General features: G+C 29.0%; 1 protein-coding gene and 1 long non-coding RNA gene across 2 annotated transcripts in view; one reads left to right on the top strand and one right to left on the bottom strand.

Annotated features, from left to right (window-relative positions):
* The window catches only part of LOC145962630 (unconventional myosin-Va-like), a 42,079-nt gene that overhangs the window by 3,607 nt on the left and 15,604 nt on the right, over nt 1-22,868 (bottom strand). The window lies entirely within an intron of this gene.
* Nucleotides 144-20,895, top strand: LOC145962643 (uncharacterized). Its single transcript, XR_014435913.1, has 5 exons — nt 144-424; nt 6,785-6,860; nt 7,097-7,173; nt 8,243-8,378; nt 19,159-20,895. It is a non-coding gene; the product is annotated as an uncharacterized LOC145962643 (long non-coding RNA).

Here is a 22,868-nt window from a genome sequence, read left to right as displayed (position 1 = left end):
AGTTAAAAAATCAGCGTCAGCATTCACGCGCGATCATCGCCCCGTAGGATTCTGGCCGACATAATATTATACGATTTTGCATAGCGTGCTACGATTGGTCAGGATCGATCACCCGATCGATCTTTGTTGCAGACGCGTAGGGGAAAGATATCTTTCTCCGCAAGCAGACTCTGCTCAACTTTTCACAAGCTCAGTAGTCGTTCAAGTAGTAGCCCGCGATAAAGTAGTCTTAGTTGACGATTCCATCCGAGCAGTAAAAATTTAGCATCCGTATTACACATACTGAGACAGGAATCTGAGGGGAATTGTGAAATATGTGACGCGCGATAGCTGGTGCTGGAAGCTGGTGAGATTTCTTCGCCGCTACTGCTAACGACGAGAGAATCTTAGTGAAACTGTGAAACATCAACTACGACTTTTGATTGTGAGCAATAAATAATGAACTACTGGAGTTGCTAATTTTATTAGCATATTGTTTAGTTTAGTAGCGCCAAGTTTTTTTAATTAAAATATTTTTTTATTTTATTTTACACTAATTTTCAGTTTTCAACTTTTAGTATTATTAAATTAATTTTAAACATTATTTTTGTAATTTAATATTATTATTTTTGAAAATTACAACAACTATTTTACAAAACAGTATTTTTAATTATTATTTAAAATAATTTAATTATTTAAAATATTTCTATTTAAACTTGCAAGTTTTTATTCTTAATTGGCGCAATTTTTTATATCACTCCTTTTGTAGAAAATTAAGACATCTACCCAGGTAGCAAGATGACGTCTTCAGACGTCTTAATGACGTACAATGACGTCATTAAAACGTTATTAAGATGTCATTTGACGTCACTCTGCTACCTGGGTATTTTACACAGCTTAGTTTAATATACAAGTTCTGTTACAATTTAATATAACACTATTTTGTATATGTAACTTTTTACATTACAGTAATTTTCACAACGTTTTAAGATAATTTTGTACAAAAGTTAGTTTTTTACAGTAGTTTTTACGTAATTTTTTACAATAGCTTTTTTAGTTTTAAAATAACACAATTTTATACATGGCGCGTGTATTTGGCGTCTTTTTTTACTTTTTTTTCAAAAGGTTTGTTTTTAAAGATTATATCATTCTTTTTTGTAGTAGATGTAATGTATGGTGGTATACTAGAGCCCATTTTTTTCTTTTTTTTAGATGTTAAATGATTAATATATAAATACATCCTCTAGATTGTATATAAATATATTAACTAAATATGTTGTTCGTTTAGTTCATAAAAACTTAGTAAATATACTTATATACAATTTAAAGAATGTATTATATATAATTCTTGCTATCTTATATACATTCTATTGACTTAAAAGCATAAGAGCATATGCTTTAATGTAGATATCGTTCGAAAGTAATAATCTAATTTAAATATTTACAGAAATGTTTATTTATATAAAATTATAAGAAGAAAGTGATAATATACTTTGTAGATAATTTAATTAGACTAGATAAGAAATAAATAAAACAGACCATCTAATTTAATTTTATTTAAAAATATATAATTGTATCTAATCATATATCTCTCTAAAAAAACCTTACAAAGGTAAAAAAAATACGCCAAGTATATAAAAAATATTCTACCTTATATGCAACAAAATGTTTAATAAAAAAGTCTTTAAAAATAATTTACAGTAATTTTCTCTCACAAAATCATTTTTCTAAGAAACAAAACCTTAACAAATAATTTTCATAAAAAAATATTAAAAAATAAAATATCAAAACTAAATATGAAATCAATAATTACTATTAGCCAAGTACTTAAAAGCAATTTGTAAATTTGATATAATATTTTCCATGAAGTCAATTTTATATTGTAGAAATATTATACATAAATTCTCCCTAAGAAATTAAAACGCATTTTATATTTAATCAGAGAAACTTGATTTTTAAAATATTTAAAATTAATAAATGAGAATTAGGATTCTTTTAATTCCTAAAACATTTTTTATATAATGTATATAATTTAAAAAAAAGTTTTACGCAAGTTTTAAATCACACAATTTATAAAAAATGTTTTAGGAATTAAAAGAATCCTAATTCTCATTTAGTGTTGATTTTAAATATTTTAAAAATCAAATTTCTCTGAATAAATATAAAATGCGTTTTAATTTCTTAGGAAGAATTTATGTATAATATTTCTACAATGTAAAATTGACTTCATGGCAAACATTATATCAAATTTACAAATTGCTCTTAAGTACTTGGCTAATAGTAATTATTAATTTCATATTTAGTTTTGATATTTTATTTTTTAATATTTTTTTTTATGAAAATTATTTGTTGAGGTTTTGTTTTTTAGAAAAATGATTTTGTGAGAGAAAATTACTGTAAATTATTTTTAAAGACTTTTTTATTAAATATTTTGTTACATATAAAGTAGAATATTTTTTATATACTTGGCGTATTTCTTTTACCTTTATAAGATTTTTCTTAGAGGGATCTCACACCTTTTTGTGAAATTTTATATGCTTTCTGCAAATTAATTTTTGGGGGAAAATTTATATAAATTATTTTTAGGGATATTTTTTTATTTTTGAAAATTGTTACTGTACGGTAAATTAGTTTTTCTAACGACACAGGTTTTATATTTTTGTGGTACACCGTTTCTGAAATATTAGATTTCACCCCCAAGGGGTGGTTTTTAAAAATTTTATTATTATAAATTAGTCTTTGTAGAAATCTTAACTAACGACATAAGTCCTATATTTCTGCGACGCATCATTTTCGAGATATTGTTTTTCATCCTTAAGGGATTTGTTTTTAAAATTTGCTTTTATAAGGGATGGTTTTTGAAAATTGTTATTATACCACAAATTATTTTTTTTTAATTTTATTTAACAGCAGAAGTATTTTTTTACGGCTCCGTTTCTAAGATATTAAATTCCACCCCGAAGGGGTAGTTTTTGAAAATTGTTACTGTACGATAAATTAATCTCTCACACGTACGTACACACATACATAAACATATCACACATATGCACACATATGATTTTGTCTCTTAAAGCATTGTATATATTGAAGCAATAATCGGGCAATATATGCACGGTGTGAACGCCGCTTGAGTAACAAATTCGCTTTGGGTGTGTGCGTGCGAGCATATATACGTGAGTCTGAACCTGGAGAAGAACAAAAAATGTCACAATTCTGATATTCGATCATCATTTCTCAAAATTGATTGCACAGATTTTATTCAAAATGGTCGCAATCGAAAGCTTATATTCACATTATACAGGGTGATTCATTTTAATCTTAACAGGCAAATATTTTGAAAAATATGCGAGATACGAAAAAATGTTTCAGATAAAAGTTATATGGTTTTAAAGGAGACATAAAATGATGTCATTAATTTGACCTTAAATAGTTACTTGAAGGTCACGTGAAGGTCACCCTCAATTTTTTAAATGGAACCGCCTATTTTTTATTATATATTCTTGTAGCTTATCTCGAGAGCTTTCCAAAACACTATAATTAAGTTAGTTCACATTAAGTACTTTCCGAGTTACGAGGCTTGAAATTGTTTCTTAATTTTACATAAACCGTAAAAAATCTTGTAAAATATTCATTTTTCGATTACCTCACCTTAATACTTTTATGTACAAAATAATGAGAGGAATCATTGGTGTAAAGAAAACACAGTTATTTTTAAGAAAAAAAATGTAATTGTTAATTGCAAATTACATTTTTTTTTTCGAAACAATTATGTGTTTTCTTTACACCAATTGATTCCTCTCATTATTTTGTACATAAAAGTATTAAGATAAGATAATCGAAAAATGAATATTTTACAAGATATTTTACGGTTTATGTAAAATTAAGAAATGATTTCAAGCCTCATAACTCGGAAAGTACTTAATGAAAACTAACTTAATTATAGTGTTTTGGAAAGCTCCCGAGATGAGCTACAAGAATGTGCAAAAATATATAGAGTGTTCCATTTGAAAAATTCAAGGTGACCTTTATGTGACCTTCCAGCGACTATTCAAAGTCAAACCATTGCCCTCATTTTATAGCTCTCTTTAAACCAAACAACTTTTATTTGAAACATTTTTCTCTAAAATGCTTTATTTTTTAGATATTCGACTGTTTCCGGACTTTTCGAAAACCCTGTATATAAGTATATGACTATTACTACAAAAATGCGAGAAAAACAAACATAATTTAACTTATCAATTTAATTATTGAAATCAATATTTACCTTTCTGACTTTTTTAGTAGCAAATTCTTTAATAATGTCTTTTATATTTAAGCTTTCAAATATTTCATTCTCTATACTTAAAATAACTAAAGAATTGAGTCTTTCTTGGCACATTGAAAATCTCAGATAACTTTTTATTAGTTTGAGCTTAGAAAAAGATCTTTCTCCTGTAGCTACTGTTACAGGTAGGGTCAGTAAAATTCTTAAAGATACTGTTAAATTTGGAAATGTTGTGGTTAATTCATTTTTTAACATAAATTGCAATACATCGAAAGCATTAAGTTCATCTTCAAAGAAAACTGAAACATTTTCAATTTCCATATCAAGTTCTATCGCATCAATATCACACTCTTTGAGTGAAGGATCATTCAATTTTATTTGTAAGTCCATGCAAAATTTGCCGCCCCTTATATCCTGCTACCCGTGTACAGTGCACACTTCGCACACGCGGTTAAGACGGCCCTGATAACTATTCTGGATATGTGTCGCAACGTTAAAGAGAATGAAATGTCAAATCAAACGCATTAAAGGTATTTATAATTTGTATGAATATATATAATTTTATATGTAATTTATTATATGCAGGGTGTATCTGAAATGATACACTAAACTTTAGGAGCATATTCTAGAGGTCAAAATAAGACTTTTTTTCCTATGAACATGGGTCCGCAAATGAACCCCCCTCCGAGCTAGAAGCCCCTAAAGTTTGGGGAAAAAATTGAAAATTGACTGTATTTAAAAAAAAAAAAAAATGGCAGAAGGTTGATCACCCTCTCTTGAGAGATAAATTGCGTTGCGGGTGTTTGGTCAATTTTACACATTTTCGAATTTTAGCTCGAAGGGGGGGTTCATTTGCGGACCCATGTTTATAAGAAAAAAAAGTCTTATTTTGACCTCTAGAATACGCTCCTAAAGTTTAGTGCATCATTTCAGATACACCCTGTATATTATAATTTTATTTATTAATTTTGTATATTGGTCTTTATATATTTTCTCTCTCCACACAGGACGATGTTTTTGCAAAAATGTCAGCCAATTGTTTGACGTTTCATACAATACAATTGAGTAGCAGTTTTGTAAAAACATCGTCCTATGTAGAGAGAGAAAATATATAAAGACGAATATACAAGATTAATAAATAAAATTATTATATATATATATATATATATATATATATATATACATACACACATATATATATATATATATATATATACATACACACATATATATATATATATATATATATATATATATAATAAATTATATATAAAATTATATATTTTATTGATATAAATTATATAAATATTTTTAATGCTTTTGATTTGACCTATGTGAAGTTAGCCCCGCACTTTTTGAATTTTGTATTTTTATTAATTGTGCTGCATTGTGCTACATTTGTGCTGATTTGTGCCGCAAGCCGCAGCTCAATAACTTGAACTATATTCGAGAAAATTAAAAAAATATTACTAGCCCCGCACTTGATCCGAATCGTGTTCAATTTTTTTTAATAAATTGGCATAAGTTTGTGTCATATTGTGCCGTTAAGCAAACTTTGTTATCTTATTCCATTTAGCTAAAAAAAATTCGTAAAGTTAAAAACAATGATAATATATAAATCATTTTGTATAGTATTAATTGAATTTCTATAAATTGTGTTATATTGTCCTCATAATTAGAAAGAATAAACAGATAAAAAATATAAGTAATTATAAAGTTTGATTAAATATTTAATAAAAAGGGGTGGGGATGAAAAAAAATTTAATATTTTTTATTTTTCTTCTCTTGTGCCAAATTGTGCTCGACGAGTACAACAACTTTTCCTAATGACAAAATGTCGTCAGAGCATTAATTTTTGTTGTACAACAAAAATTAGAAACAGATTTTTAGGAATACAAAACTTTACATGCTTGTATTTTTCAAACTATAATAGATAATCTGATTTTGCACATTGTGCTATGTTGTGCTGCCAAAGACGAAGAAATAACAAGCCAAAAATGCATCAACAATCCCAGGGATTGATTAAATATCGATTAAAAGAGGATGGAGGTGAAAAAAAATGTAACATTTTTTTTATTTTTCTTCTCTTGTGCCAGATTGTGCTAGACGAATACAACAACTTTTCCTAATGACAAAATGTCGTCAGATCATTAGTTTTCTAAAAGGGGTGGGGGGGGGTAACAGAACAGACATAATAAAAGAATAAATAACATCCGCAAAGTACATTAACACATTCTTATTATCAATTCAATAATAGTAAATAATGATAATTATATTATTAATTATGTTGGTATTCATATTGCTATGTATATAATGTATTTTAACTTAAATTATCATCGCAAAATTGCTGTGAGAAAGATAAATACATTACCAGGCTCAAAAAGTTTTCCATTTATTAAAAGTGACTATTATTTTCTTCGTTAGAATTCTAAAAGTAATAATGAAGAGATATTTATCCAAAAAATAATTATCACTAACATTGAATTAATAATGAGATGTTGATAAATTATTTTATATAATGAATCATAAAATATTTTTCAGATTTTTCGGATACTATTATTAAACTGCCGGAAGATTATTCATCTCCATTCAAATTCTGGCTGTCAGAAAAATACAGGTGAAAAGATAGCGTTTATATGTTTCATTATATATTCAAATCTATATTTATTTAAAGAATATGTGTTTATTTTAAATAAGTAATATTTTTTAATATCTTTGTAATAATTTATCATTGATCTCACCCTAAAATAATTTTCTAAGAAGTTAATTTTACTAAATCTAAAATATGTTAATTATCTAATATACTAATATTTAAAATATTTAAAAATACTTCAAATAACACAACTTTTACAGGTATAAAACAATGTGGCAAAAAGGATAACATATAAACTTTAAACCAATATTACGCAAAGGATTAGTCATAACTCCTGGTAAGATATTTTTAATAAAATAAAATTTAAAATTATTTCTATAACTATAATTTACACATAATAAAATTACTTCTATAACTACAATGTACGTAATAATATTATTTTGAAAAAAGGAGCTTTTATAATACACTTATATATATTTATTACTTGTATTCCTGTAATTGTATATTTTATTTTTATTATACCTTTACACAATATGACAAATTTAAAATTATTATTTATTCAATTTCTACTAATATTTTTAAATATCAATATTTTTCAATATTATTTTTAAGTATTATATATTTATATTTTCTTATTTTTACTTATTTTTGTGTGTCGGGGATTTCACCAGCCGTTAAATCAAGTTTTGATCTAGCGATTGATCTGAATCGATGATGCCATCGGGAGTTCGTGCAAAAATCGGCGTCGGCATTCGCACAAGGTCGTCCCAGCGCAGGATTTAATAATCCTCGCCGATTATGTAATATCGTACGATATAGCGTAATCGGCGACGATTGGTCAGGATTGATAACCCGATCGATTCCTGTCGCAGACGCGTAGGGGAAAGGTACCTTTCTCCGCAATCAGACTGTTCAATATTTCACAAGATCAGTCGTACGGTCCAAGTAGTAGCCCGCGATAAATCTTAGTTAACTGAATCACGATTCCATCGAGCGGTTATCATAAAAGTTTAGCATCCGAGTCACACATACCGAGAGAGGAATTTGTAGGGAATTGCGAAATATATGACGCGCGATGGCTGGTGCTAAAAGCTGGTTTCTTCGTCGCTACTATTAATGACGGGAGAATCTATAAGTGAAATTGTAAAACGTCAACTAAGACGAATTTTGATTGTGAGCAATAAATAATGAACTGTAGTACTTTGTGGACTCGATTCTCGACGTGCTCCGACCATTCGACTCTCATTCTTATTCTCTTAACTCCCGACGCACCTTTCGGAGCGTATTCCGGCACTCCGTTGAGCAATTTTAGCTCCAAAGAATCGCTCACATTGTGTATTATATATGTACTCTTTATTTATTTTTTTCTGATTTTTTAATTCTCATAATATTTATGTTCACGGCAGGTTGGCGGGGACGATTTAGTCAGCGGGAGCCATGAAAACGGTCTGAGAAACAGACAGACCGGACGCCGAGTGCGGACGACAGTGATTGGAATTAGAAGAAATTGGATTAAATGGAAATTTGTAATATTAATATTGCGTAAGTCTTTTGATATATTCAGAGTATACTTTGCTAATTCTAATTCTGCTATTTTTAAATTATCACACAATTTTCTTAATACTTTTTAAAATTTTATCTTTAATCAGGATTTAATATATGATTTAATTTACAAATAATACAAATTATATTATATTGTATTTAATATATATTTTTTTCTTTATCTCTTACAAAATATTTGATTTCTTTTTACTTTTATAATGACAAATATAATATATAAATGTTTTATAATAAATAAAAATACTTGGCTTTACCGTATAGAGTAAGATATTTTGATATCAGATATTTTGATATTTGATATTCAGATATTTTGGTATTTGTTTAAAAAGAGCGATTTTATTTCCCTTAATGTAATTTCTTCTAATTAGTCAACACCAAAGATTCTTCGACGAATGTATCAAAAAACTTTTGTAATGTTAAAGTATTAAAATTCGGCAATAATGCTTTTCGATTATTATTCCACATAGGCAATAAAATAAATATTATAAGAAGAGTATAATAAATGAAATAAATATATAAGAAGAGTATAATAAATATTATATTTTGTTATTTTTATTTGTTTTTTTGTATTATATGTTTTTTTATATGTTTTTCTTTTATATGTTTTTTTATATGTTTTTCTTTTTTTACTATAATTTTCTAATGAAAATAAATATGGAGCAAAAATCGAAAAGCCATAGCATCAAATTTTAATACATTAATATTACGAAAATTTTTTGTTGTGTCGAACAATCTTTGATATTGACAAATAAATTAGAGAAAATTATGCATACACGCGAATACATCGCATACACGCATATTTGTAATGTCGAATCCATCTCCAGCGTATGTGAATCTAATTGTCCGTTTTGAACGTTTTTAACAAAAAAACTGTCCACTTTTTAAGGTCGTGCCCACTTTTGTGTTTGTGTGTGTGTGTGTGTGTGTGTGTGTGTGTGTGTGTGTGATCAGGAGGTCGTAAATTAAAATTAAAAATATCCAACTTTTAGATTTAGACGATTTCACAGAAACCACTTTTCCATAAAATTTGTGCGGAATGTTTTACCTTTTAATCTGAAAGAAGCATCTCCATTATTGCATATATTATCATACGTTTAGGAAGGGAAGGCAAACAAAAGAATAAATAATATCCGCAAAATACGTTAACAAATTCTTATTATGAATTCAATAATAGTAAATAATGATATTTATTTTATTAATTATATTGGCATTTATTGCCATGTATTTTATCTTAAATTATCATCACAAAATTGCTGCGAGAAAGATAAATACATTACTAAGCTCAAAAAGTTTTCCATTTATTCAAAGTATCTATTATTTTCTTCGTCAGAATTCTGAAAGTAGTAATAGTCTATTATAAGATAGAATATAATCTTCTTCATATTTTTTGGCGATATAGGTTTTGTTTGAATATTTTTCAATCAGCTAACATACATTAATAGTTATATATAAGTCAAAATATAATTGACATATTAATTGATAACGTAATAATATATGCAAAAGTCAAAATTAAAGGATCTCAAATAGTAAAAATCTTTTTATATGATTTATAATTCATGACAATTCAAAACAGAACCTTACGCATAATATCACTTATATATGTGCATTTTGATATAAATTTATATGATATATAGATGATTTGGATATATAATTTATATGTTGACATTTTTTTGATATATAATTTATACGATATATGAGATGTATATAGTTTATCTGTGTGTGAGCTGACCACACACACACAAATTTTTATACTTGTATCGTTTTACGCGAATTTTATTGTTGTATTTCATTATCATACAGAAATTGAATTATATATGTTAGAAATGTTGCCAATAACGGAAGAGAGTAATGTACTGTTTGATTTCAATTATTTTTGAGTTGAGACTGCTCTTTTTTCGCCTCGAAATAGATATCTTCACGAAAATCAAAATAAGGGTATGCAAAATATGACCTCCAACAGCATAGCGGCCTTATCTAAGTAGGCTTGTAGGTCCTTCAGATTTATCGGACTCGGTCTCATATAATTTATTTAATCCCCGGGATAAATGGGCTAATGATAACGGGGATATTTCTTTGTAAGGTATAGATGGATGAGAGGATGGGATAGATCGATTCCGGAAAACTGTGGAGAAGGGAAAGAGGATAGAAAGGTTTCTATATCCGGAAGTGGCTTATAAAGTGGTTCAGAGGGAGGAGCTTCAAAGTCGGGTTCGTAAACTGGGGAAAAGCTAGGGAATGGAAGAATTATGTGAAATTTGTGTGAAACTTTGAGTTTCTATCGCAAGGCGGGCCGCTGCCCTCGCCAGCAACCTTCGAATTCGGCGGTTCCTACGATTTCTATTTCGTCTGGCGTTTTTCGCAATGCACGCAAGTTCAAAGTATATTTTGATATATGATTGAAAACGATTATTTTACTTCCGGAATGGGCTTTCACTGAGAGAAAAATGAAATAATGAAATGCGCGAATACCGAGAGATAATATGGATACCGAGATGATGAAAAAGGAAAAATCGAATTGACTTACTATTTCCAATGGCTGATAAGGTTGATCTTCGAAGGGTTGGTTCGCGGATGAGTAGTCTCGCCGGCAGATCGTCGTGAAGTCCCCGTGGATTGGAAAGCTGCTGAGTACTTGGCGAGAATTCGCGAGAACTACTCGGACTAAGCGAACTTGCACAGAATATCGAATGATTATAATTTGTACGGAGTATCGACTTATTGTGACTGATGATCATCTTGCTCGCGAGCTTCCTTTTTATACTCTGTTCGATTTTCCGGCTTATATCTTTTCCTTCGATTTGATTTTAGATTAACAAAATTTGTTCAGGTGTCTATTTGTTGTTAGTCTTAATAAAGTTTTGAATTTTTGTGAGATTTATCTAGTTATTGTTGATTAGATTTGTCGGTTTATTGATAATTTAGATTTTGTTATTGATCCTTTTTTAGCGACGATTATCTAGGTGTTTGTGATAAAATTTATATCATCGATTTCCTATCTCTCATATGTTCGAAAATAGATTATGGAGTTTAATTGTAGATATTTTCTGAATTTTACTCATGACGGATATTTGAAGATTATTAGGCCCGAGATAAAAATATTTTATCATTAATACAGCTTCGAAAGGAAAGGAAACGTGGAGTCGGCTGGAAGTAACACATGCAAAAGTTGTGTTATGTGAAATGCTTTTAAACATTTTAAATGTATATCTGTTTATGTTATTTAGATAATTAGTATATTACATTTAGATAAAATTGACTTTAAAAAATTATTTTAGTCAGATCAATGATAAGTTTATAAAATTTTTAAAGTTTAAAAAACTTTTAAACATATAAAAAATTATTATTTATTTGGAATAGATACATATTGTCTTCCTAAATAGATTTGAATCATTCATGAATATATAATGAAACATATAAACGCTATCTTTTTACTAAAAATAAAATTTTAATAAAAATTTTTATTTCCTTTTACTTTTATGATAACAAATATAGTATATGTTTTATAATAAATAAAAATAGTGGGCCTTACCACATATAGTGTTAATCGTATATTTTAAGATGTAATGGGAAAGATCGATTTCCTTTCTATTTATTCCCATTTCTTTAAGTTCCTTTGTTAAACTTAGAGATTGATCGACAAATGTATCAAAAAAATTTCGTAATATTAAACTATTAAAATTTGGAGCTATAGATTTTCGATGTTTTCTCCATATATAGGTACTGAAATAAATGTTAATGGAAGAATATATTAAAAAATAAAAAATAAAAAAAAAGAAAACATATATATATATTTTGTGACGTGACGTTTTCTGGACCGTCGGTTCGCGTAGTGCGTTCAATACATTATTTAGCATTTCGCCTTTTGGAGAGATCGATGAGCAGATCAATCCCTCCGGGCCTAGGACATTTTACCGTGACTTCTCCAGAAACCGCCGCCTTCAGTCACCTTGTAAATCTTGTATTCGCGTCTTTGTGTAATCGCGTCGTAATCTATCGTAATCATTGTGTTCTCTCTCTGGTACGATAAGTTGCGTGTCGATATCGATCAGCTCGCGCTTCTAAGCATTTCGAAAGATCTGACGAAATTCGGTGAGTTATTGCGTCTTTATCATTGCGTAGACCGGGTGAAAGTATCGATATTCTTATCTATATTTGCGGCAACCTTTAGCCTGCTATGAACACTGCGCGGACTCATGACCTATCGAGTGTTGAGATCATTGACATCAGATGTCAATGGTTCCCTCCGTAGAGTACACATTTCACATCATCCGATCTCCCTTTTCTGTGGCAGTTTTTTATGGTATGGTCTCCTGAGCGCTCTTTGATCTACCGTGACAGTAACTCTTGATGTGACCATATGTCTGACGTTTGTGCATTGCGGTATTTCTCATTTCGAATGGGGAGGTTCAAAAATAACTTTACTATTAAGAATGGACTGTATTTCATATATTTCTTTATTGTCAGACTTTGGTTTCTGTTCAATATAGAAAAGTGAACAAGGTTTTTTGGTAATTCTTCTATCTTTCTTTGGCTTGTATGTGTGAAACTCCATGTTTCTTGTTTGCAGTTCCTTTATAATAATAGTATACGCCTCGGTGTTATTTGATTGTACAGCGTGTTTCAAAATGATTCATCCGATTTCACAGGGCTATAACTTTGAAATGAATGAAGATAGAACCTTCGGGTAAATTTTAATATACGTATAAGAATACCAAGTTTAAGAATACTTTTTTTTCCCACAAATGTTCAATGTGCCCTCCACCGGACGCACGGCATACGTCTAAACGGTAGTCAAACTCGTTCCATACTCTTGCGAGCATGTCAGGTGTTGATTATGTATTGATTCTTGACTTTCTTAGAGAGCATTTGAGTTAGAGGATTGATGTTACTAATTTTAGCAACGTATATGGAGAGTGGTTTAAGCACTTCTTCGTGTTATGTCAGAATCAGTATCCTCCTTTAGATCTTTGAACATGTTTGAGGTCGGAATATTAGGGGAGGGGATTGCGGTCCCAGCCAATAATTATGTTCGGTTTGTTTACGACTATTAGTTTGATCTTAGGACTACCTGTTCCTCTTCCGATTTTTTGGTGCATTACTGGCTGGTTTAAAGAGGTCTGTGGGTAACTCGCCAAGCGAGTGACTTCTTTCACGTTGTTGAGTGAGGCTTTTGTGGAGTATTTGTTGTATAAATTTCGTTTTAATATTCGGTTTTCGCTTTGCTAGGTCTTTATTTATGTGCAAAGTCGGGTCGATCTTAAGAGTAAGATTTAAAGTATTTGGTTTTAAAAGTAATAGATGACCCCGCCTAGAATCCATGGGATCAGACTCGTCAGAGAGATGGATTTTCCAGGCTAGTGCCTGGTCTGCCACCTGAGGTAGTCATTTCAAGTTTTATTTTATCCATTGCTTTGAGTCGTTAGTTTGGGGTAGTCATTCCAAGTTTTATTTTATCCATTGCTTTGAGTTGTTAGTTTTGGTCCAACCTGGGTATTTTATTTCCCGGCATATATACACATATAAATATGTTATAAAAGCTGCTTCTTTCAAAATTATGTTATTATGTAAATTGTAATTATAGAAGTAATTTTATTATGTGTAAATTATAGTTATAGAAATAATTTTAAACTTTATTTTATTAAAAATATCTTACCAGGAGTTATGACTAATTCTTTGCCTATTATTGGTTCATCTAGTTCATATATTCCAATTACTAACTTATTGCCCAGCCGAAACTTCAATGGGGATGAGAATAATCTTCCGTCAATTTATTAATAATATCCGAAAAATATTTTATGATTCATTAAATAAGATAATTTAACATCTTATTATTTTGAATTAATGCAATGTTGGTGATAATTAATTTTTTAATAAATATCTTCATTATTACTTTCAGAATTCTGAAAATAATGATGAAACGATGAAAATAATAAGCACTTTCAATAAATGGGAAACTTTTTCCTCATTCACAATGGGTAATTCTCTCTTTCTTAAGGTAGGATACATATTTCTTTGTATTGTTCTATATACGGTATAACCCTTTTAGTTTGCAGGATGGTTCCCTCTGTAGAGCACACATTTCACATCATCCGATCTCCCTTTTCTGTGGCAGTTTTTTGTGGTATGGTCTCCTGAGCACTTCACGCTCTTTGATCTACGGTGACAGTAACTCTTGGTATGACCATATGTCTGACGTTTGTGCATTGTGGTATTTCTCATTTCGAATGGAGAGGTTCAAAAATAACTTTACTGTTAAGAATGGATTGTAGATTAGATTAGATAGTTTATTGGTTCCCCTTAGGGTTACAAGGCGCTTTTAAAAGGAGCGTACCCGAACCTTTCACAATCCATAAAAGAACTTACATCCCCCCCCGACCTGACCCTTGTGCGACCACTACATTCTAATTTCCCACACCCTCCCTACGTACCCTCCCCTTCCTTCCCTCCTCTCCCTCCTTCCGTCATTCTTCCCAACTCAGCACTTTTACTCCAACTTTTCTCTTCCAAAAACTCTCTATCCGCTCTCTCTCCCTTTTTGCCTTCATGACCTCACAATCCTCTGGTACTCCTCCACCTCCTCCTCTATTCCTAACTCCCATCTCCTCTCCCATCCACCTCCTTTTCCTTCTTTTCCCGACACTCTCTTCCACACCTGTCACCAGTGCTAGTGGCGAGGCCTGTATTTATCCAAGGATGACTCATGTCATACACAAAACTTTTTTCGATGTGCTCAGTGCTGTTTAGTATCGTCTTTAAATCGTCTGGATGACGAATAAATATTACATTTGTAAAAAAACCTGAGTTTAAAAATGGGCCAATATTCATCAGATAATTTACAGAAGAATTTCTATAATTCCTCTGTTGACACATACAATTGGAGCGCATTGCCAATAAGGTATAAGATTAAGGTATAAGATTAAGCCGGTATAAGATTAAGTCGCCCGTATTTTTTATGATATACATAATTATATACCAATAAAATAAACGTAAGTAATATGAATATAATAATAAACATTGTTTCCTTGTTAACCGTCCTGATGTTTCTTGACTATTTTCAAGAATGGACTGTATTTCATATATTTTTTTATTGTCAGAATTTGGTTTCAGTTCAATATAGAAAAGTGAACAAGGTTTTTTGGTAATACTTCTATCTTTCTTTAGCTTGTATGTGTGAAACTCCATGTTTCTTGTTTGCAGTTCCTTTATAATAATAGTATACGCTTCGGTGTTATTTGATTGTACTTTAATTTCGTCATTAAGTGTTTTGATTATGTATTGATTCCTGACTTTCTTAGAGAGTATTTGAGTTAGAGGATTGATGTTACTAACCTTAGCAACGTATATGGAGAGTGGTTTAAGCACTTCTTCGTGTTATGTCAGGATCAGTATCCTCCTTTAGATCTTTGAACATGTTTGAGGTCGGAATATTAGGGGAGGGGATTGCGGTCCCAGCCAGTAATTATGTTTGGTTTGTTTACGACTATTAATTTGATCTTAGGACTACCTGTTCCTCTTCCGATTTTTTGGTGCATTACTGGCTGGTTTAAAGAAGTCTGTGGGTAACTCGCCAAGCGAGTGACTTCTTTCACGTTGTTGAGTGAGGCTTTTGTGGAGTATTTGTTGTATAAATTTCGTTTTAATATTCGGTTTTAGCTTTGCTAGTTCTTTATTTATGTGCAAAGTCGGGTCGTTCTTAAGAGTAAGATTTAAAGTATTTGGTTTTAAAAGCAATAGTTGACCCCGCCTAGAATCCATGGGGTCAGACTCGTCAGAGAGATGGATTTTCCAGGCTAGTGCCTGGTCTGCCACCTGGGGTAGTCATTTCAAGTTTTATTTTATCCATTGCTTTGAATCGTTAGTTTGGGGTAGTCATTCCAAGTTTTATTTTATCCATTGCTTTGAGTTGTTAGTTTTGGTCCAACCTGGGTATTTTATTTCCCGGTACCCTCCGGCAAGCCGACGAACGTTCCCCGATCCGCCACCCGGGATGGCGCCTGATGAGAGATTAACAACACGGGACTTTGAATAAATGGAAAATTGTTTGAGCCTAGTAACGTGTATTTATCTTTCTCACAGCAATTTTGCGATGATAATTTAAGATAAAATACATTATACAGGGTGTTTCCGGACATTTGCGACAAACTTAAAGGGGTGATAGATCTCAATAAATGGAGCAATTTTTATTAAGCAATCCGTGTCCGGCGATGCCTCCTTAAAACGCCAGGCTGCGATGAATGCAATAATCCTGGAATTTTTCAGAGGGTGCGTCAGTCGATGCACCGTAGATGTCGCAATGTTTGTATTGAAGTTGCAGGTCGCCATTTTTTTGAACATTTATTGTAATAAAATAAACAAAATATAATTTAAAAAACGTATGATTTTTTATTTTAATCTAACCATATAGAAATCAAACAGCATTCATCGCAGCCTAGGACCTTAAGGAGGCATCGCCGGACACGGGTTGCTTAACAAAAATTGTTCCATTTATCGAGATCTATCACTCCTTTAAGTTTGCCGCAAATGTCCGCAAACATCCTGTATAATGGCAATAAATGCCAATATAATTAATAAAATAAATATCATTATTTATTATTATTGAATTGATAATAAGAATTTGTGTACTTTGCGGATGTTATTTATTCTGTTGTTATTATATATGTCTTCCCCTCCTAAACATATGATAACTTATGCAATAATGGAGATCTTATGGAAAAGTGATTTCAGTGAAATCGTCTAAAAGTTGGATATTTTTGGTTTTAATTTATGATCTCCTGATCACACACGCATACACACAAAAGTCGCAATGGGCACGACCTTCAGAAATGAACAGATTTTTTGTTACAGATGTTCAAAGCAGACAATTAGATTCACGTACATTGGACATGTATTCGACATTACATGTGAAATATACGTGTATTCGATATTACATGTGGAAATATACGTGTATGTGATGTGTTCGTGTGTATGCATTTAATTTTCTCTAATTATTTATTTTTAAATTAATAATTTATTTATCAATATCAAAGATTGTTCGACAAAACAAAAAATTTTGGTAATATTAAAGTATTAAAATTTAGTGCTGTGGCTTTTCGATTTTTGCTCCATATGTAAGAGTATAGCAAAAAAAGAAAAATGAGAAAACATATAATACAAAAAACTAAATAAAAATAAGAAAATATAATATTTACTATACTCTTTTTATAATATTTATTTCAGTGCCTATGTGAAATAATAATCGGAAAGCATTATCGCAGAATTTTATACTTTAACATTACAAAAATTTTTTTATACATTCGTCGAAAAATCTTTGGTATTAACTAATAAATTAGAAGAAATTGCATTAAGGGAAATAAAATCGCTCTTTTTAAACAAATATCAAAATATCTGAATACTATATATGGTAAGGCCAAGTATTTTTATTTATTATAAAACATCTGTATACTATATTTGTTATCATAAAATTAAAAAGAAATCAACAATTTCGTAAGAGATAAAAAAAATGATACATATTAAATATAATATAATATACTTTATATTATTTATAAATTAAATAACATATTAAATCCTGTTGAATTAAAGAAAGATAGGGATGTATGTGGGAGGAGGTCGGACGTGTCTTTACGCCCAATTTCAAAAAGATTGTGTAATAATTTAACAATAGCAAAATTAGATTTATTTTAATTAAATTGGTTGTAATGATAAGTTTGTATCAATGTTATATTAAGAAAAAAGTCAATATATATAAGAAATTACCTTTCCAAAGAAACGTGAAAAATGTCGAATTTAGTTACTTGATCAAAAAAATTATTTTACAAAAAGATGCTAGTTTTTTTTTTAATATTCATGTGTCAATATTTATGAAATTTAAGTATCAAGAATTAATAAGTTTAATAGTTTAATTAAATAATATATAAATTTATAATTTAATACGTCATAAAAAGCATTTTAATGTCATTTTAATGTCACAAAAATATGCAATAATTTCATTGTTCAAATCTGCCTTTCTTACAAAAAGTTATAATGTAAAAATTAATAATGTAAATTTATGATGTAAATATAAAAGAAAATGTACCAATGTAAAAATTATTGTGTAAAAGAAAATGTACCAATTTTAGAAATAAAAAATTATTTAAAACATCTTTTTTTGTAAAAATTACAATATCAAAAATATTGTAAAAAATTTAAATCATAAAAATCTGATGCAAAGAATCCTATGCTGTTATGTATACTATGTAATTTATTCGTATTATATTACATTGTATTTTATTTAATTTTGTAAGATTTCAATAGAATAAGAACTTCTTTTATTATAACGATGAAAACATATTTATGTGCCATACAAGATGGTCTGTATAATTTGTAACAATTTTCACATATTATATTTGAAATATGATAAGAAAATACTTTATCATACATTAATAATAATCTTTATATTATATAATTCATGTTACCTTGACATAATTATTATAACAATATCAAGTTTCTTATATGGAAATTTTATGACTTTTACATTTTTGTAATATTTTTAAAAATTATAACTTTTACCAGAGAAACATCTAAGTGTGTTTAAATAGTTCTTGCCTGATTTCCTTCTACATTATAATTTCTTGTAAAAGAAACAAATTTAAATAATGGTTCTTTATATAATGGTTTTCGTGACATTATGTATATTATATATATATATATATATATATATATATATATATATATATATATATATATATATATAGGGTGTTCGGAAATTCAATTGACAAATTTTCAGAGATTGTCGGGGGCACCATAAGAATCATTCTTTTGCAAATGAACCTGGGATCGGAAACGTGTCATTACATCGCTACGGCATACGGAGTGTTCGAAAGAGTCGGGACCTCGAAATATCACAAAAAATAGAAGTTTTACAAAAAATTGTTTCAAACAAAAGTTGTAGGGTGTAAGAAGGTCTATTTACTGGAGCCATGTGTTTGACCTTGGATGGCGTCGCCAAGGTCACGACAAGGCCACCTTATATATATATATATATATATATATATATATATATATATAGGCCTATTATATATATAATATATAATATATATAATATTAAATTAACATCTTATTGTATTAGGTTAATGCAAAAATAATTGCGGTTTTTACATGTTGAATTTAAAGATGCAACTTATTGAATGATCAACATTGAATTCTTTTGCATTTCTTGAATTGTTTTAAGTGGATTCGCTTCAATAATAGTCCTTAAATCATTATTGTCAATAGCTGAAGGATGTCCACGACTCTTCTCATCTTCAAGTCTTTCGTTTCCATCACGAAATTTTGGAAACCAATATTAAACTGTAACGTTCGCTAATTGACTCTTGGCCAATAACAAGCTTGATATTTCGAGTTTCTGCTCTTTATGTCTTAAATTAAACTCATGTAATAAAATCGTGCGAATTTGTATTTTTTATGATTAATTTAAACAGTTATATTTAGCAATAATGTAAACAATAATTATAAATTATTTTTCTATATATATATATATATATATATATATATATATATATATATATACAGGGCGTCCTAGCTATCGTGTGCCAAAGAAAAACCATAAATAGATCCAGCTAAACTGAACTGAAAAGTCTCATACCATTTTACAAACAACCACTTAAAATTTCGAGATATTAATTAAAAAAGATCGGCCAATTCGCGCGACTAAAAACGCGCGGCGAGAAAAGTCATCCCTCTGTGATATAATCGATGCAAAAACATATCAAAAGAACAATGTCTACATCGTCGACATTATTTTCCTTCATTTTTTTCGAACCTTCGAGCCAAAGAAGCGAAAACCTGTTAGAACAAAAGCCGTAAAGCTTGATCTCGGACAATCTCTGCCGCTCATCTGTACACACACATCATCTGTGCCGATAAATCAACCACCAACGTTAAAGAGAAGCATCACAGGCTTAAAGGGAATGGTGTAAATTAAAGAAGCAAATTATATAGCGCATCGCCACTTTCTAATCTTGATCTTCATTACGATGGTACATTTGCGAGATACACTTATGTTTATTATATATTGTATTAATTTGGATTTCAGTAGACTTATCGATAATTTTCATGGGAAGATAATAAAAACAATGTGCGCATTAATTATAGAGATGTACTTTTATATAAATATATAATAAAATTCTCAAATTTTAATTAATTATGTACTTGGCAAAATTAGTTTCTATACACAACATACATTTATATTATAATATACATTTATATAGTATATCGTTTCCCTCTGAAAGAAGACTCGGATAACGAGATGCAATTAACTATTGCCGGTCTTGATATATTAGTGTTATTTCGCATTTCAGCATTAAATAATATAATTCATAATTGTGTGGGAAATGCGATTATTAAGAACGATTATTGACAGTAAATAAACTGTAATCTAACATATTCTATCAAATAAAACCAATTATTTCGCATTGTTGATTTAATTATACATTAAATCTATCATATAATAATAACTTACAAATTTCTACTGTTTTAGTCACACACTGTATAATTGAAAGGTTTATGATAAATATATTTCAAAAATAGTATGTGTCTTGATATTTCTTGAATTATTATAATACATAAATCTCTTTTATTTTAAAAATAATTATTTAAATTATTAATAACGAAAATTATTAATAACGAAATTATTAATAAAGGAAAAAGATGAAACTCAAATTATGTTATAACATCTTAATTTTATTTTAATAATAATTAATAATAATAATGTATTTTATAATTGAATAAATTTCAAAATTTTTTTTTAATGATTGAATCAATTATAAACTATTTCTTTTTTTATGAGAAGTACAACTAATTCGAACGGATCTTATAATCGTATAATCATAATCGTACTATCAACACATAAGAAATATCGCAACAAATAAACTGTTGTGTCTACTTTTCTATAGCCAGGTTGTACCACCTCTGGTATAGACCAGAATTTAGATCTCTCGGCAATGGCTTTCCCGCACCGGTAGTTATTAATTTTAGTTTTGAAAAAAAATCACGAAAGCCCGAGAATTATGTCATCTTTATGTGATTTTTATATAAGTCTTATAATTAAAAAAATAAAATATGAATTTTATTCTTCCAATAACAGGTTTTGCAATTTGATTAGTTTGTAAAAGTTTATGTCAATGAAACTTCAATTTACAAATAATTTTATAAAAAAAAAACTAAAAATATTCTATTAGTATCTTTATTTTAAAAAATCACCTTTCATAAAGTTCAGGATCACGAAAAGAATTTAATAACTTTATTAACTATCATCTAAATTCGCGTTAATAATTATTATTTGTCCGGGTCCATCAGGTAAAGTACCTCCACATAAACTACGGCACTACCACCGAACATTATGAATTTCATTTGTTTAAATCTAATACTGTTTTTCTATGTCATTTACTATAACATCATAATTTATACTATAAAAGATTATGATAGTATCTCTGATTTTTGTACTAGTGTAATGATATTAGTATACGAGAGCATTTAATTTAGATACTTTCCCATACAGCACAGAATATTGGAGCAATATTATTAATATTATTGTAACATTGCAGCAGTATTGCAATATTGGCGTATTGTTACAATGTTCTGTGCTGTTTATCCTTCTTATACTGTCTGCCTCTCCTTTCAAAAAAACTTAAAAATATTTTCATGTTATATGCAAATTATTGCGAGAACTTTAATGATGTATGATTTTTGATATATAATAAAAAAGATTATTTTTATCACTTTTAACGTAAGAAGCATGAGAAATGGGGTAAAAACAGTTATCAACGGCTTTATTTTCATTTTAGCAACAAATAAATATGTCACATCGAATCAAGATGCGTGTAATTGTGTAAAGATATTTTGTCTATTTCTCGAGAGAAGATATATTCTTTCTGTTTCCCTTCTTCTTCTTCAAATATCAATGTTTTAATGCATAAAATCAGTGACAATTGAATGAAGTAACAAATATTGTTACGTTCTATTCGTAAAATGGCACAAAATACACAATCGCATGTGTACATATGTTTATAAATTAAAATATAACAATATATCCTCCCTATTTCTTTCGATCACCTTCCTATTTTTGTTTACCTCATTCTTAAATCGACAAACTCATTTTTTTATAATAATTCTTCTGTTTCTCTCATATCGAAATATACAATCTGTACCAACGTAACATTATATCTTTCTTTTCTTTTTCTATTTCTCGCGCGCATACAATTCTTTTTTATACATTAATTACATCTTCAACAAGTTTTAAACTTTAAAATACAAAATTCTTACAAAATTCTTACAAGGATTCGCGATACAAAATAATAAAGTTTCGGTATTTACATATATATATATATATATATATATATATATATATATATATATATATACTTAAAATTTTGTATTCCGTCTTTATTATCGCTTTTTCAGAATCATGAAAATTGTTCTATATCCGGAGAAAACGCA

Source organism: Camponotus vicinus, unplaced genomic scaffold, assembly GCF_025532165.1.
Source record: "Camponotus vicinus isolate PSW18456_S1 unplaced genomic scaffold, iyCamVici1.0 SCAF_12, whole genome shotgun sequence".
NCBI classification, from domain to species: Eukaryota; Metazoa; Arthropoda; class Insecta; order Hymenoptera; family Formicidae; genus Camponotus; species Camponotus vicinus.
This window is presented reverse-complemented; position numbering and strand designations above follow the sequence as displayed.